The sequence below is a fragment of the Callorhinus ursinus genome, unplaced genomic scaffold (assembly GCF_003265705.2).
Source record: "Callorhinus ursinus isolate GAN/ISIS: 27379988/994484 unplaced genomic scaffold, GSC_fseal_2.0 scaffold1, whole genome shotgun sequence".
Lineage (NCBI taxonomy): Eukaryota > Metazoa > Chordata > Mammalia > Carnivora > Otariidae > Callorhinus > Callorhinus ursinus.
Genome location: NW_027397063.1, coordinates 85,879,439 through 85,896,091, shown reverse-complemented (window position 1 = coordinate 85,896,091; position 16,653 = coordinate 85,879,439). Strand labels below are relative to the sequence as shown.

General features: G+C 43.4%; 1 protein-coding gene and 2 long non-coding RNA genes across 3 annotated transcripts in view; 1 reads left to right on the top strand and 2 right to left on the bottom strand.

Annotated features, from left to right (window-relative positions):
- ACTRT3 (actin related protein T3) overlaps window positions 1-16,653 on the bottom strand; it is a 207,212-nt gene that overhangs the window by 158,091 nt on the left and 32,468 nt on the right. The gene's annotated exons all lie outside the window — the stretch shown is intronic.
- On the bottom strand, window positions 657-9,576 carry LOC141370161 (uncharacterized). Its single transcript, XR_012373991.1, has 3 exons — window positions 9,371-9,576; window positions 7,551-7,643; window positions 657-2,016 (listed from the first exon to the last, which is right to left on the bottom strand). It is a non-coding gene; the product is annotated as an uncharacterized lncRNA (long non-coding RNA).
- LOC141370171 (uncharacterized) lies at window positions 3,063-16,626 on the top strand. Its single transcript, XR_012374004.1, has 3 exons — window positions 3,063-3,150; window positions 11,426-11,563; window positions 16,480-16,626. It is a non-coding gene; the product is annotated as an uncharacterized lncRNA (long non-coding RNA).

Below are 16,653 nucleotides of genomic sequence, written 5' to 3'. Positions count from 1 at the left end.
TCATGACCTGAGCTGAAGGCAGACGCTTAACAGACTGAGCCACCCAGGTGCCCTTTTGTTCTCAAATTTTTTAGGCATGTTGACAACACAGATTATTCTGAAAGAAGACATAACACAAACAATCTATAATAGACATTGTTAGATATCTAACCAACAACCATTCCTCCTCCCTCTTCTCTTTTTTTATAGAACCTTGGCTACTTACAGGTATGTTTTCCTTCCCAGGCCTTCTGCATTGGGAAAGGTTAGGCCTGCCTCAGTCCCAGGGGGTGAATCCCGATTGGTCTAAGAATGATGATCCCATTCCCTCAATGACTGATCCAGGCATATGTTTATATGATTTTAGGGGAAGTTTGTTGGGAAGCAACTGGAAAGAATTTCCTCACTCTTAAAAAAGAGGCACAAGAGAGACCATCTATTGTTTCTTATAAACACCTTGCCACCAGGAGGTGAGCTAGCCTGAAGACAGTTATCATACTGAGAGGGGCATAGTGGACAGTTGGAAAGAATCCCAAGTCCTCAATGATGTTAAGCCCCTGGATAAATCAATTCTGAAGTCATCATACTAGGAGACTTTTTTTTTTTTAAGATTTTATTTATTTGACAGAGAAAGACACAGTGAGAGAGGGAACACAAGCAGGGGGAGTGGGAGAGGGAGAAGCAGGCTTCCCGCGGAGCATGGAGCCTGATGTGGGGCTTGATCCCAGGACCCTGGGATCATGACCTGAGCAGAAGGCAGCTGTTTAACGACTGAGCCATCCAGGCACCCCACTAGGAGACTTTTATATAAGATAATAACATCTCCTTTTTTCTTCTTTTAATAACTGTGAGGTAGATTTTCTGTTACCAGCTGCCATAGGATCCTAATCCATATTTTATTTTTTTAACCATGAAAACTATTAAACTATTAAAATATTGAGAGGTTAAGAAAAATAATAGCAAAAAGTGACTAGATAAAAAATAGCCAAACACAATTTATGTCTAAGAATTTGCATTCTTCATAAACACATCCCATGCAGAGACATATTAATGTTCAGGGTTGTTCACTGCAATATGGTTTGTACTAACAAAAGAGTGAGAACACAAATGCCCTTGAATAGGAGGGTGGCTAAATTGTTTACAGTTAAACATACTGTTGACTCCCTGTTCCACTTCTACCACCCCTCGATGGGCCCGATCTCCTGTTCGCACAGATTACTGTCTAAGCCGTAGCTGCCACAAACGCCACAATCCTGAGCCAAATTACACATATCACCATTTTCTAGCCCAAGGTTCATTCCTGGCAGCGACGTCAATCATGATGACCAGGTGGACATGGCACTGTATGGTTTATTATCTTCACTGACTTTGAACAAATAAAATCTGTTGCAAAACATGCCCTCATTACTCCTAAGAAGATCTCAGACACGCTCAATTTAACCTTTTTATACATCCTTCAACTTCTTTCCTGTTTTATCCCATGTTCTGTCTCAGCACAAATCCCTCCCCACCAAGACTCCACCCGAGACTTTTTCTCCAAGTAAAGCTAGCTAGAACAAGTGCACGCTAGACCTCTGATACCTGTTTACTTCATTTTCTGGGATTGTTCTCATTATAATAATATCAGCGGGGCACCAATTACCAACATAACCAGTAATGATGCATGTATAGTTTGCATTTCTGAAACCTCGACTCTCTTTGGTCAAGCTCTTGCTTTTGTAAGCATTCTGAAGTTCCCCTTCTCTTGTCTCTCTGTTTTGTCACAGGGTTCTGATGACTTTACATGTCCCCCTGATTTCACTAACTTCACACACTGTATTTCTCATAATCTATCAGTTAGGGTAGACTGATTAACATGACAGGTAGACCAGAGTGTGTGGAAGGGCTCCAACAATAGAATGTTTGTTCTTGCTCCTGTCTTGGTGGGGAACTCAGGCCGGTGCTTTAGCTCTCCTCCACAGGATAATTCAGATACCCAAGCTTCAGCCACATCATGGAATTCCACTGTCCTTTTTTAGGGCATAATCTGCATCCAGGCTGAGGTAAAAGAGAGCACAAAGAGGAGCATGAGTGGGACGGTTTTACTGCTCAATGATATCTCTTCTGAAAGGTGGCTACACTGTGTGGGTCAAATTCCTGATCAACTTTTTGTTTGGTAAGGAAGCAAACTGTTGCAAATCAAGTGTTTGCATCAATATGTTTTCTGTTCCACATCTAATCGGGAGAAGCAATAATCTATCTAGAATTGCTTCCTAAACTGAGCTTAGTGTGGACTTCTTAATGTGTTTAAGAGCACAAAACTTCTCAGGGTAGATTTTAGAGCTAATAATATAGCTGAAAACTAATTAATCAATTAATTAAACTGTGGGTGGGTGACATTTTATTTAGACATCCCTTCAGTTTGCACAAAATGAATGAATAGAACCATATAGTACTAACCTAAAATAATTATCCAGCTCATTTTCTTTTGGGGGATTAAAAAGTGCTTCTCAATTTTGATATTTACTAGTTTAATACCCCTATGGAACCATATAATCATAGAAACTTAATCTTCCACATTAATATTCTCACCTACATGATACTTCTAAAAAAAAAATCAGAACCCTTCTATCCCTAAATGGAGGATTTAATCATCTCGTCTAGGCCGACTTGTTCAATAAGGCCACAGAGTCAGTCTGTGTGAATCACCCAGTTTGCATATTGCCCAGAGATAAATTCTTTTCAACAGTGAAGACTGCCCAGTCAGCAGTCTCAAAAGTATACAGGTCTAAGGAGCAACTAAATGAGAAGATGTTCATGGCTTAGATCCACATATAACCACTCAGAAAAGCAGATTACGAAAAATGTCTTCCAGGCCGTCACTGGCAACATCTTTGGATACAGAAGGTGGTGTTTAAAACATGGCTTCAGAAATCAATAAATCGACAACAATCAATAAATCAACAAGAAATCATTGCACCTTAAAAAGAAGGCTAACAGAGGGTGTTGCCATAGGAAAACCAGCCAGCTGGTGACCTCACAGAAGGGTTTTATCCTGGTGACATCGCAGGCGTCAAAGCTATGTATGGATTTTGGCTCTACAGACTTAAAAATGTGATCTCCACAGTGCACCAGAGTTATCAGACTCCAGGAGACAACCTCACGACAACCAAACGCGCAGGGGACTGATATGTAAGTCGTAATGTAATTTACTCATTTAAGTGCGAAATACGACCATGACACATAAAGGAATGCTCATTTTGGCATGGCTTATACTTTCCCTGTAGGCAGTTAATATTTAAATCATATTATAACCAGAAGGTTGCTTGGTGAGTGGTGAGGAATTTGAACTAAGGGAGTTATTTGTATGATTCAAATGTTTGATAGCACTGGATTTTGATAGTCCCATTGAGTCATTTCTTATTTCTATTTCTGTTTTATTAGCAGAAGGACACATCTTTAGGTTAAGAGTCTCACAAGGAACACATACAGAGATACATGGGTATATAGATAACCTGTGCTCCTCTCTCACGGCTCTGACTGAAACTCGGGTTGACTCCCCAGAGCCGCGCATGCTCAGCCACTCCGGTCTGGGAGGAGCCCCGCGAAGGAGCCCGAAGAAGCCTTCCAAGGAGGGGCTGGTATGGGCACAGACCCAGCAGAATGAAAGAATGTGGCACAGTCTGAGAACGGCAAATGGTTCAATAAGAAGGGAGTACTGTATTTGCGAGAAGATAGAGAGAGGAGGTAGTAAGAGACGAGGCTGAAGAAGTAAGCAAGACACAAATGATGAAGGAAAGATCTTATACACTTTGCTAAATTATTAGGGTCTTACATAAAAAGCTCTGGAAAGCCTTATGAGCATTTTCGGTGGGGCCATGACATGATCAGATTGCAACGTAAAAAATATCAGCGTGGAGATCCAGATATCTATTCCTACATCTCAGGCTGATTTCATGGGTGTTCAGAATGGTCTGGTAGCTATCCAGCTAAATTCAGGGAGTCCCCTACTCCTCCATCATCTTGCCCCTCCCCCGCAAATACAGCCGGATGGGGGGAGGGGGTAACAGGAGGATGGGTCTTAAGGAGGGCACGTGTTGTGATGTGCACTGGGTCTTATACCTAACTAATGAATCATTGAACACTACATCAAAAACTAATGAGGTACTATACAGTGGCTAACTGAACATAATAAAAAATAAAATAAAATAAAAATATATTTTAAAAAATCACCATGGCTTAGAAATAGAAAAGTGAGTTAGTGGAGGGGTCCAAGACACACAGAAAGTTAGGAGGCCTGGGTCCCTGGCTGCCAGTGCCTCACCCTCAGGACTTCTCTACACAACACCAGTCCTCCGTCAGCCCCGACCCGCACTGTGGTACCCGGGAGCGTTCTTTTGTTGCTGGAGCTCATTTTGTTGCCTGTGGCAGGCTTGAAGTGTCCGAGAATTCGTGCTCCAGCCACACCCTGGATCTGGGACTGGAGGGCTGGCCCCTGACTCTGGGGTGTGGGAGAGGCTCCATGGGATTCGGCTCCAGTCGCCCACAGTATCAGCAGGCTTGGTAACAGGCCTCTCGGCCCTTTCTCTTCCCTGTCTCACCTCCCCACTCCCCTGTCCTGCATTCTTCACCTCCCAAATAAGTGACTTGGACTCAAATATTTATTTTAGGGTCTGCTTCTGGGGGAACTCAAACTACAGGCCCCTTCAGGTGCAGGATGAGGAGGGCCTGATTCAAGCCAGGAACACAGAGCTGGTGACCAAGGAAGTGAGCTGGAGATACGTTCAAAAGATGTTAAAACTGAAAAAGGAAAATATCAGGGAATCCCAGGATGGCCTCCAGGTTTCTGGTTTGGCTAACTAGGGAATGGCAATGCCATTCTCTAAGAAAAGGAATAAAGGAGGAGAAGGGGGTTTTGGGAGAAGATGATAGGCTCAGAGTTGAATATGCTGGGTCTGAGACACGTGAGGAACAGCCAAGAGGAGTTGAGAAGTAAGATGTTGGCTATACCAGCTGGAGCTCGGAAGACTGGCCTGAACTGGACCATATGTGCCAGGTAGCGTGGACTGTTATTATTTTCGTGCTCATTGTCTGAATCTCCTTCGTATTTGGGAAAAATATAAAATGAATGGAGGCAGGGCCCCTCCTCCCATCAGAGTAATCAGCAGGGGAGCGCATTTCCTTTCTAAGCTCTTTAGCAGCGAGGGCACAGTGACCAGTCAGATGCCCCAGCAGGGATTTTTGCATATCGATGGGATAATGCACAGAGGGAAGCATGGTCTGATTTTTCTCGGTGAACGTGGCGGAATTGAGAGTCCAGTATTTCTGGGAGGGAGGGCAGCAGCAATGAGGTCCTCACTCCTATAGTTTCTGCCGATTTCAGGGGAGGGAGCCAAGCATCCACACTCGTTTACCATCATGGTAGGAACTGCAACTTAAATTTCATCTTTGGTTTTGAAAAAAGGATTAATGTTCTAGTTCTTAAGCTGGGAGGTAGATACATGAATGTTTGTTTTATTTTGTTTGTTTGTTTGTCTTACTTTAAGTAATCCTAATGCATCTTTTGTATGTATATTTCACAATGAAACTGTTCAAACAAAGAAAAACACAGTTTTTGAACAGAAGAAACAAAGCAGAAATTATGTACGAGGGTGAAAAGGATATAATGGGTGGATCTGCTTTTGTAAATAGGGAGAAAAATGAGGAAGATTCACAAAATGTTGATAACTGTTAAAGCAGAGAGATGGGTATGATGGTCTTTGGGATATTCTCTTTATATTTTTTGTATGTTTGAGATTTTTCCCTAATTATAAAACTTGGAGGCAGAAGGGAATCCAAGGCTGATGGAAACATTAATGGAGAACAAACTGTTAGGAATAATCCAGAGAAAACACAGTGCCTCACACATTAAATGGGACCAATGTTCGTTTGTTGATCGATTTCAATCTAGAAACATGGTAATTGACTGGAAACAGGACTAAACTTCGTCTAATCAGAAAACTAAAGTTTTAGGAATATCTGAAGACTCGAGTCACAAACGGCCCCCAGTTTGTTTTCTAGAAATTCAGACTCCTCAGATCTCAGATTCCTCACTCACCTGTGTGCCCCCAGAGGCTTACAATTCTCTTTGGTAAACTCCTTGGTATTTACAAACTCCTGTTGTAACTCTTGATATTATTAAGTCTACTTTTCTTCTCCAAAAGCTGAGACAAGCTTTTCCCCCAGATGGATTTCTGCTCTTACTGCCAATCTCGGACGGCCAGGATTTTAAGATGCCACTTTATTGCCTCGCTCTTTAAGCTTTACAGAACCCCCTCGCTCCACACCCCCCCCCCCCCCCCCCCCCCCCCGCCCCGCTCCCAGTCTCCACTCCTAAGAAGAGAACATGGAATATGTTTCCCAAGGGCTGGCTGGAAGGCATTTGAGTGATACCATCCTGGACCACTACAAAGAACCAGCTCCTAGGAGTGGAATGAAATCTCTGCTTTTCCAGGATTCCTCCCCTCCTATTCAGTCTCAAACGTCTGGGAAATACAGCATTATCCAGCTTTATTTACCATTTTATCCCAGTGTCCTGTAGGAATTTGATCAAAAGAGAATCCCAGAATATAAACCGGCCACACCTGCAAATTTTATTACAAGTGTGTTGTTTGTTTGTTCGATTCGGATGGGGAAAGGATGGTGGAAAATCAAGAGCTATGGGAAGACTGTCCTCACAGCTCAGCTCCTCTGCTGTGGGCTTCGTTCCAATTGGTGCAACAGGAGATCTGGGGCCTGTGTTTGCTTTTCTTGGCACTCACAGAGGTGGTGTCTGTAGCTGAAGACACTGGGGCTGTTGCCAGAGGCCCTGCTGGAGCTGGGACTGTGTGATTCCAGGTTCCAAGATCTCATCTGCTCGCAGCAATGGGGAACATTTTGATCTTGGCAAACGCTCTCATGCCGGCACTCCATGTCCCCCCAACTCTTCTCCCTGCCTCTCTGACCCCAGCAGAGTAACGGAGTGACCTCTGGACACACACAGTTCTGCAGCACCGCTGTCTCCAGAATTCCCCGCATCTCCCTGGGGAACTCACCACAGTGGACACAAACAGGATTACAAACTGCTAGTGACCTGGCAGCGCGTTAACCACAGGCCCCTTGAGGCGAAAAGGAGAGTGAGCTTCCCTTCCCTGGTAGCCGGCCCCACAGCCCTGCAAACTGCAGAGGTGGATGCCCATAGTGGGCCTACTTCAGACCCCACCACAGCCCGAACAAAGTTAGAAAAGCAACATACATTCCCTTGAAATGGGAGATGCCATCCCCTTTTTAGGCTATTGCTGGTCACTAACATTAGGGCGGGTATCCTCCGCCAGTGTGAGAGCCAAGACCCTAGCTGGCTGTGTTGACCTCTCCAGAACTCTGGATGTGGCCAGTCTATGAAACCTTCCAACACCGAGGCCCCTCGTTTATCACCCCACCACTGACTCCCTTTTGCAGGACCCTCCAGCTCACTTCCTGCAACTGTTGCCCCATTCCCACATATTGCAGCAGCCACCCCCACCCCCCGCACCCCGCCCCGCCTCGCCCTGCCCCATGCTGTCACACCCACACACCTCAGTTCTACTCATTCCTGTTCTCAGAGGCACGGGTCAGCTCCTCCTGCATCCCACGCTGCTCTGAGCCCGTGTTTCTCAACTTCCAATCCCCTGACAAGACAAAATCAAAATCCCATAAATTCACTCTCTCCCAGTGTTCACCTCCTCAGGAGCAGCATTTCCAGTTCTTTTATCCCAATCCTTTAGCCTTCCTCCTGGATACAAAAGAGATTGTTTAGAGTTTTTGCTCAACGGTGTGATTTTAGTTGAAAAACAGTCTCCATTCATCTGATAGAAGTTTTTAAAGTAATTACTATTGAGTTTTATTATGTACTAGGTGCCTGATAAGTATTATCATTCAATCCTTATAACCATCCTTTTACAGATAAAGAAATTGTGGTCCAGAGAGATTAAGTTGTCCAAAGTGACACAACTAAGTGATAGAGCCAGAAAATAAACTTCAGCTTTCTAAGCCCAGAGCCCATGCTTTCAATCACTACTGCATATTGTTTCCCAACCCCTAGCAGCACCCCTCTCAAAATATCCCACCTCTCTTTACACTATCCCTTGCCCAGATCACTATTATTTACCAACTTCAAGGAAAGTTAGCCACCTAACTCCATGATGTTAACCAAAAGCTGCCCCTCCACTGTTTCTTCTGCCATCCCTCTGGGGCTCCTCCCAGCTTAACGGCTCAGAAAACTCCTCTAATGTCAGTTAGGATACTTTGGGCTGTAAGAATCTAAACTCCGTGTAGGCTGGTTTAACTGATAAGGGTATCGATCTTACATACTAAGAATTGTCAAGGGTGGATCACACCTCACGGCTACATGGTTGAGCAACTTGACACTGCCATCAAGGATCCAAGGATCAAGGATCTCCCCACTCTGTAAACTTGATCCAAAGCCTGGCTCTCCCCAAGAGTTTAGGGTGGCTGCTAGGAGCACCTGGCACCACATGCTCCCTTGCTATTGTCCCAGGGCAAGTGAGGGGTGGGAGTGGGAATTCTCCTCCAATCACATCTGAGTGGACCAGTTTAGGTCATATGCCCACTCCAGTAACAAGGAAAGGCTCCAAGTGATTGGCTTAAACCCAAATTCCTGAGCCAATCTCTGGCAAAGAGGATGGGATTACCATGATGGGTTTAGATTTTTCAGGACCTGGGAGGTAATCATTTTGCCCTGTGTGGGGAGAGGGAGGACATAGCCCAGGTTCTGTTGAGAAGGGAAGGGAGGCGGCCACTACGGCCATTGATCTCGCAGTGTATCCATCCGGGTCACTGCTTCTAGTTCTGCAGTTTGTTCATTGTCCAAGGTGCCTAGATGGGTAAGGGCTGCCTACTCACCGAGCTAGGCACCCAGGTCTCCCTCCCCCGCCCCCTCCAAATACTATCAGAGTCTCCTTATGTTCACCAAGCCATGTGCCCACAGGGCCGTAAACTCCTAGTGGAGGCACCTCTTTCTGATTTGCACAAAGGTACCTGTGGCGGGGAGGGGAGTATGCTCAGATTCCCCTTCAAGAAAGGACTGGGCTGTCCAGCTGTGAGGAGTGCAATTAGCTGACAACCACCAGCTGCTTGCTCCTCCAAAGTCTGCCTTGCTTTCAAGGGGCGTTCGTGTTCTCTCCTGCGTGGCCACAAGCCTGCATCGTGGTCCGATCCCCACCACCCCGGCCAAACCTACTTCTCACCCTCCTCTCTTCACTGGTGTTAACTTCTCAATAAGCCTTTTGCCCTCCCAACGCCCTTTCAGGACCTGCTCCCCAAAGAAGCCAGTCAGCAGAAGTCCCCTAACAGTTAGCTGTGACTCTCCCTACAACTTCTGTTTGTGCCCACATACCTTGCATTTCCAGAAAACATGTTCGTCATCCTCTATATTCCATCGCTCCTGGTAAAACTGCTTTTTATCTGCCTCATGACATTCAGGCCTTGCCCCTCCTGGCTTCTTAGTCCTCCAGCCACCCTCGAGTTTCCCCTTTGTCATGCCTCGGCCTGGACCCTATCTTAGCCATGACTTTGCTAGCACCCGACTTCTCCACCCTTAGGCCAATCCCCAGCCCTGGGAAAGCTACAGTAAAATGTCCTTTCTTTCCTCCTGCTCTGGTCTACTGGAAACTGGGTTTAATGACTTAATGACAAATCCACACTATCTAGCTTTAATTGGGCCCTCAGGGCCACTCAGTGATTATTTTACTAATCTCTGTAGACTCCCACCGCATTGATGCCAAATGTTTTCCTCTCTTTGTTTCCTCTTCCTCTTAATTTCTCCTCACACCCAGAGGATGAATTGTTGACCTTCTTCTTTTTATGTTGATCAAGTTTTTAGCCCCTAAACTTCCCCCTTAGAGCAGACATCTGTTGCTTTTACCTACCCAGATCCCTTATACCTTAGTCTTCTTTGGAGGAATGGCCCCTCTCCCACCTCTAGTCCATGTGACTCCAGTGGACTGGCTCCTCTCTCCTCCAAAGCTGGGTATGGATGGCTGGCCAGTGCACAGTAAACACATCAGGCATGGGTTTGTGAACCAAGCCAAACCAATGAAACCCTTGTCAGATTATTTGCGGGGCGGGGAGGGGGGAGAGGGGGCAGGCGGGGCAGGGAGGAAAAGTACAAACTTTCTTTGGGGATTGCTAATCTGTAAAGAAATAAGCCTGGTGCTGTAACATTCCACCCTGCCCCTCAAGGGGAGAACTTTTCAATTCCATGATCCAATAAATTCTCTTTTTTACTTTAGCTAGTTGGAATCACATTTCTTATGCTCGCAACCAAGGGTCTTGATCTATAACCTCCTCTTGATCTCCCAATTTGTTTATATCTTTACCCGTTCTGACTTGTTCTCGTCTGTTTCTTTCAGAGGTACCATTCTCATTTGTATAGTTTTCCTGCTATGCCTTATTTTCATCTGAGGCCTTGTTTTATCCATTTCCCTTTCTCCATTGACTTCTTCCCCCACTGCCCAGATTCATAACTGGTATTGGCTGAGTAAATATTACCAAACTATTTCAAAAAGTGTAGTCTCTGAGAGAACACACAAAAGGCACTTCTCACAGGGCAAGAACGTGATTCTTTGAGAGGGACCCTGTTCTTCAGGGGGACAGGGGTGGGTTGTTCCAAATGATGGAGGAGGGAGAAGCATTCTGGATGGCACAATCTATCCTTCCATGTCCTCTTGAGCACGTTCCTAAAAGGATGCTAAGATCTCACCTCTACACTCTCTTTCTCTGGCAACTGATATGTCCCACTCTTCGTGAGGAATTGTTTTGTGGCACCTGAGCGTAAGCACAGTATGAGCTATGGTGTGTGTGGTAGTTTCCGCAGGATCCAGAGAACTTACAAGTCGCAGGGAGGACTGCGTGCGTCAACAGCCTTCAGAAACTCTTTGGTGGTCAGCTGTTGGGTTGTTTTCTTCTTCATTTAACTTTATCTTAGATAATATATCTACATGATCTGAAATTCAAAACTAACTGAAAAGATAAATACAGATATAAAACTTTCATTCCCCCACCCGTCCCCCTTTTCCATTAAGTTTTCTGCAGGTATTGTATTCATTTGCTATTCCTAGGTAGCAAATGCCACAGACTTAATGACTTAAAACAAAACATACTGATTATCCCCTAGTTTCTGTGGGCCAGACGCCTGAGCTAAAGACAGAGTTTTCCATTCAAGGCCTCACAAAGCTGAAATGGAGGTGGCATCCAGGACTGCAGTCTCATCTAGAACTCAGAGTCGTCTTTGAAGCCCATTCAGTTCCTTATGGTTGTAGGACTTAGGTCCCTCCTTTCATGCAGCCTGTTGTCCTGGAGTTACTCTTGGCTCTAGAGGTCTCCCTCAGGTCCTAGCCGCTTGGGTTCCCCAAATATGCAGTTCATAAGATGGCTGATTTCTTTCTTCCAGGCCAGCAGGAGAACATCATATTGACCAACCTCACCCACACTCAAGGGCAGGAGCTGATACAAGGGATATATCCTAGGAGGACAAAACATTGGGAGCGATCTTAGAATTCTGCCTACCACAGTTTCCATTGCTGTTGAGGTTTGTTGTTTTTATATAAAAAAAGCAAATGTGTCCACACACACACACACGCATTTCCTTCGATGAACAGTGGCATTTAATATATACTTTTCTCCATCTTGTCTTTTGCACTTAATAGCATATCTGGAACCCATTTCATAACAGTATATAGAGATAGTAGGAATTTATAATAGGAGTTTGTAATAGGAGTTTATCCTATTATATGGTTTCATGTATTAATCCAGCATCATCTTTTTCAAATGTCTCCCAATCAGTAATTTTTCAATCCAAAGGAAAACTGAGGAATAAAAGTCACCAGAAACCAAGATCAAAAAGAAAAACATTATAAAAACATTATAGGGTGCCTGGGTGGCTCAGTTGGTTAAGCGACTGCCTTCAGCTCAGGTCATGATCCCAGGGTCCTGGGATCAAGTCCCACATCAGGCTCCCCCTGCTCTGCAGGGAGCCTGCTTCTCCCTCTGCCTCTGCCTGCCACTCCCCTGCTTGTGCTCTCTCTCTCTCTCTCTCTCTCTCTCTCTGTCAAATAAATAAATAAAATCTTTTTAAAAAATTATAAAATGCTTAATTGCAGGCTTTCTCAAAGCTGATAATGGGAAGTAACACCATTTAATTATCTGGCCAGGTATACGATGCCAACTGTCAAACACTTCTATTGAGCTGAACTTAAAGAACACTGAAACTACATAGTCTGTGGTGAAAACATGAGGATAAATCATTGATTTCAGAGTAAGAACCTATGTGCTTCTTATGCTTGAGTTGACAAAACTTCCTCTTCTCAACAAATGCTACAAAACTGCAAAATCTTCTCTAATTTTTTCCTTTCAAGTTCAATTATTTATAAAAGTCCTTAAAGTACTCTGGGTTCAAATTTACATACAGTAAAATTCACTCTTTGTGTGTACTGTCTATAGGGAGTACAATATACCTACCTAAACTTTAGCCGCCTATTTAGAGCTACTATTAGCACATCGAAGAAAATGTGGAAGAAGCCTAACAGTTATCTAAGTCTCTCTTTACCCTACCCCCCCTTTCATGTTGTAGTTGCCACTTACATTATATCTACATGCATGGGAACCCCCACCAATCTTATATTTTTGCTGTGAAGAGCCATATGGCTTTTAGATAACTTTTGAGGAGGGGTGCCTTGGTGGCTCAGTCGGTTCAGTGTCCAACTCTTGATTTCTGCTCAGGTCGTGATCTTGGGGTCGTGGGACCGAGCCCCACATCGGGCTCCATGCTGGGCATGGAACCTGCTTGAGATTCTCCCTCTCCCTCTGCCCCTCCCTCCCTCAAAAAATAAATAAATAAAAATTTTAAATAACTTATGGAGAAAAAATATTCCACTACATTTATCCAAACATGCGTTTGTTCCTCCTTCATTCCTGTTCATTCCTGCTCTTGCAACTTTCCCTCTGGAATCATTTCCCTTTAGCTTGAAGAACTCCCTTTATCATTTCTTTTAGAGCAAGTCTGCCAGCAATGAATTTTGTTAGTTTTCTTACTCTAAGGCTATCTTTATGTCACTGTCATTCCTGAAGGATATTTTCAGTAGATGTAGAATTCTTGGTTCTTTAAGCAGTTTAAAGATCTTGTGCCACTGTCTTCTAGGCTCTGTGTAATGTGTTATTCTTCTCTGACTGCTTTCAAGATCTTTTTTTTCTTTACCTCTGGTTTTCAGCAGTTTGATTATAATGTGCCTGGTGTGGTTTTCTTTGAGTTTATTTTGTAACGTTATATGTTTCACCATATTGGGAAGTTTTCTTCAAATATTTTTTCTGAACCAGTCTCTTTTTCTTATGGGGACTGCAATGACACATATGTTATATCTTAAAATATTATCCCATAGGTACCTGATGATCTGTTCATTTTTAAAAAATATTTTCTCTTCAGTTCTTTACTTTGGATGATTTCTATTGACCAGTCTCTAAATTCTGCCATCCAGTGGGCTCATTTTTACTTCACACGTTGTATTTTTTAGTTCTAAAATCTCCATGGGGCTCTTTTGTTTATACTTTCTATTTCCTCCCTCAGAATCTTTCGTTCACTTTAAATGTGTTAAATTTCACTTCGGAAGGGTGATTATAATAGCTGTTTTAAAGCCTAGTAAATCCCAACACCTGGATCATCTCAGAGTTGGCATCCATTGCTTATTTTCACTTGAGGATTGGTCATATTTTCCTGCTACTTTCTATATTCAGTAATTCTTTATTGTATTCTGGACATTTTGAGTATATGTTGTATTATGAAACCCCAGGCCCTATTAAGATCCTCTGCAGAAGGTTGACTTTAATAGGCCAGAACACCCAGGACTCCAAGATGGCATCATCCATACCAGTGAAGATGAAAAAGCTCATGGATTTAGTTGAACTAGGAGAGCTGCCAAGCTGGATCCTGATGCAGGATTTCACCCCTAAAGGCATTGCTGGAGCGGTTCAGAGAGGTTACTGCTAGCATTATAACAAGGATGTCAATGTGAAGAAAGGGGGCGTTGCTGGGATTTCTGTGGTGCTGGCATCCTATGTGCTTTTCAGCTACTGTCTTTTTTATTTTTTTAAGATTTTATTTATTTATTTGACAGTGAGAGAGAGCACAAGCAAGGGGAGCGGCAGGCAGAGGGAGAGGGAGAAGCAGGCTCCCTGCTGAGCAGGGAGCCCAGTGTGGGCTCCATCCCAGGACCCTGAGATCATGACCTGAGCCAAAGGCAGACACTTAACCAACTGAGCCATCCAGGTGCCCCAGCTATTGTTCTTCTTAACAAGGAATTCAAACATAAGCAGGCAGACAAGTACCACTGAGGAGGGCCCAATGTGGAGGCATGTTCTGCATTCCTGACCATGACCTTTGCTGGGCACCCTTGAATCTTCATATCCTAATTAAGCATTAATACCTAACAAAAGACGACTGGTTCATGGAAATAAGTAAATAAGAAAATAAAATTTTAGCAAGCCAGTAAAATGGTTATTTTCACACTATAAGTTCTGTCTTTCGTTTGGTCAATTAATTTCAGTGTCTGTACTGTTTTCAAATCTTCTGTTGTGCTGCTCTGTTCTATACCACACCTAACACTTCTTAGGGATTAGTCTTTGAATTGTACAGTAAGTTATGATATAGATCACTTTTCAATATCTTTGTTTTGTTTTGTTTTTTAAAGATTTTATTTATTTATTTGACAGAGACATAGCGAGAGAGGGAACACGAGCAGGAGGAGTGGGAGAGGGAGAAGCAGGCTTCCCGCCGAGCAGGGAGCCCGATGCGGGGCTTGATCCGAGGACCCCGGGATCATGACCTGAGCCAAAGGCAGACCCCCAACAACTGAGCCACCCAGGCACCCCTCAATATCTTTGTTATGCAGCTGTGGATCTTTTTTGTGCGTACAAAGCTCAGGTTTGAGACATAAGATTCTGATATGGCGTTTGCTTTCATCAAGTCTAAGCATGATATGGATGTTATAAAGTATTTTTTATTGCTATTTCTTATGCCATTGTTGTTATTCTCCTACCATGTCTACTTAATAGTGATTGTTTTTGAAGATTTTATTTATTTGAGAGAGAGAGTGAGAGAGAGAGCATGAATGAGGGCTGCTGAGGCAGATGGAAAAGCAGGCTTCCCACAGAGCAGGGAGCCCAAGACAGGACTTGATCCCAGGACCCTGAGACCATGACCTGAGCTGAAGGCAGACAGTTAACAGACTGAGCCACCCAGGCATCCCCTTAATAGTGATTTTTATTTGAATCACAAAACTACTAAAATTTATTTTATTCTACTGTTGAAAGAATTTTGTTTTAAAATTTTGGTTTTTTAATACCAAAAAGCCAATACATATGAAGGGCATCTTTCACCACTTTACACCGATTTTAATCCAATTTTCCCTTAGTCTCAATTTATCTCACCGTTGCAAGGAGACTTCTTGTCATTCTATCTCCTCTGAGGACAACAAATGGATTCAGGCTTTAGTCTTTTATTCACTCAGTATTTATTAAATGCCTATCATGTGCTAGATACTGTTCTAGACACTGTGCAATTAAAAAAAATAACTACCTAAAAATAAATAAATAACCACCTGACACTAGAATGCATGGATTACCAGAGAAATTGGATAACTTATTTCTCTGTAGTTTTTAAGATAATTATTTGTCTAGTCAATATCATTAACTTGAAGATAGCTTAAGGTAAAAGGAATGGGCAGTCTCCTTTCAATGTTCTGAGTTCAGTGAACTCTTAAAACTGAAATATCAAGGAGATACCATCAAACAACCCAAAGCATCGCTAAGAGAAACCAAATTGTTTATAAGCTCTTGTCTGTCAAATTTTTGCCCTCCTGCAACCATTGCAATTATGCATGTTCCTACTTTCATGCTTCCTTTCAGAGCTCCATGAGTTATGAAAGGAAAATAAAAGCCATGATCTCTAAAACATACTGTAATGGCCACAGTCCAAATATCCCACCTTGTTGTCTGTGGAGAAATGTTTCTTATTTAAATTGTTCCCATTTCTTCCACATTGGTAAAGTCAATAGAAAAATATATAGTAGACTAACTGGGATAAGAAAAGAGTTTTATTGGAGTCCCTGGGTGGCTCAGTCAGTTAAACGCCAGACTCTTGATTTTGGCTCAGGTCATGATCTCAGGGTCATGAGATCGAGCCCCACATCGGGCTCTGTGTTAAGCATGGAGCCTGCTTAGGGTTCTCTCTCTCTCTGCCCCTCCCACCACCACCCCCGACTCGTGGTCTCTCTGTCTCTCTCTAAAAAATAATAATAAAGTCTATTTCTTAAAAAATAGTTTTATTATTCCATTAACAAATTCCTAGTAAGTGTGATTAGCATAACGATTTTTCACATCAAGTAGAATATGGCTTCAGTAATGTGATGAGGATAATACACACCCCGTAATACCAACTGCTTTATTTTTAAGTAGGATCCACACCCAGCGTGGAGCCCAATGCTGACTGGAACTCACAACACTGAGATCAAGACCTGAACCGAGATCAAGAGTTGGTCGCTCAACTGACTGAGCCATCTCGGGTCCCCCTAACTGCTTTTTAAAAACATATAATAAAAATAATGTAAGAAGGGAATGTAATTAGCTTGC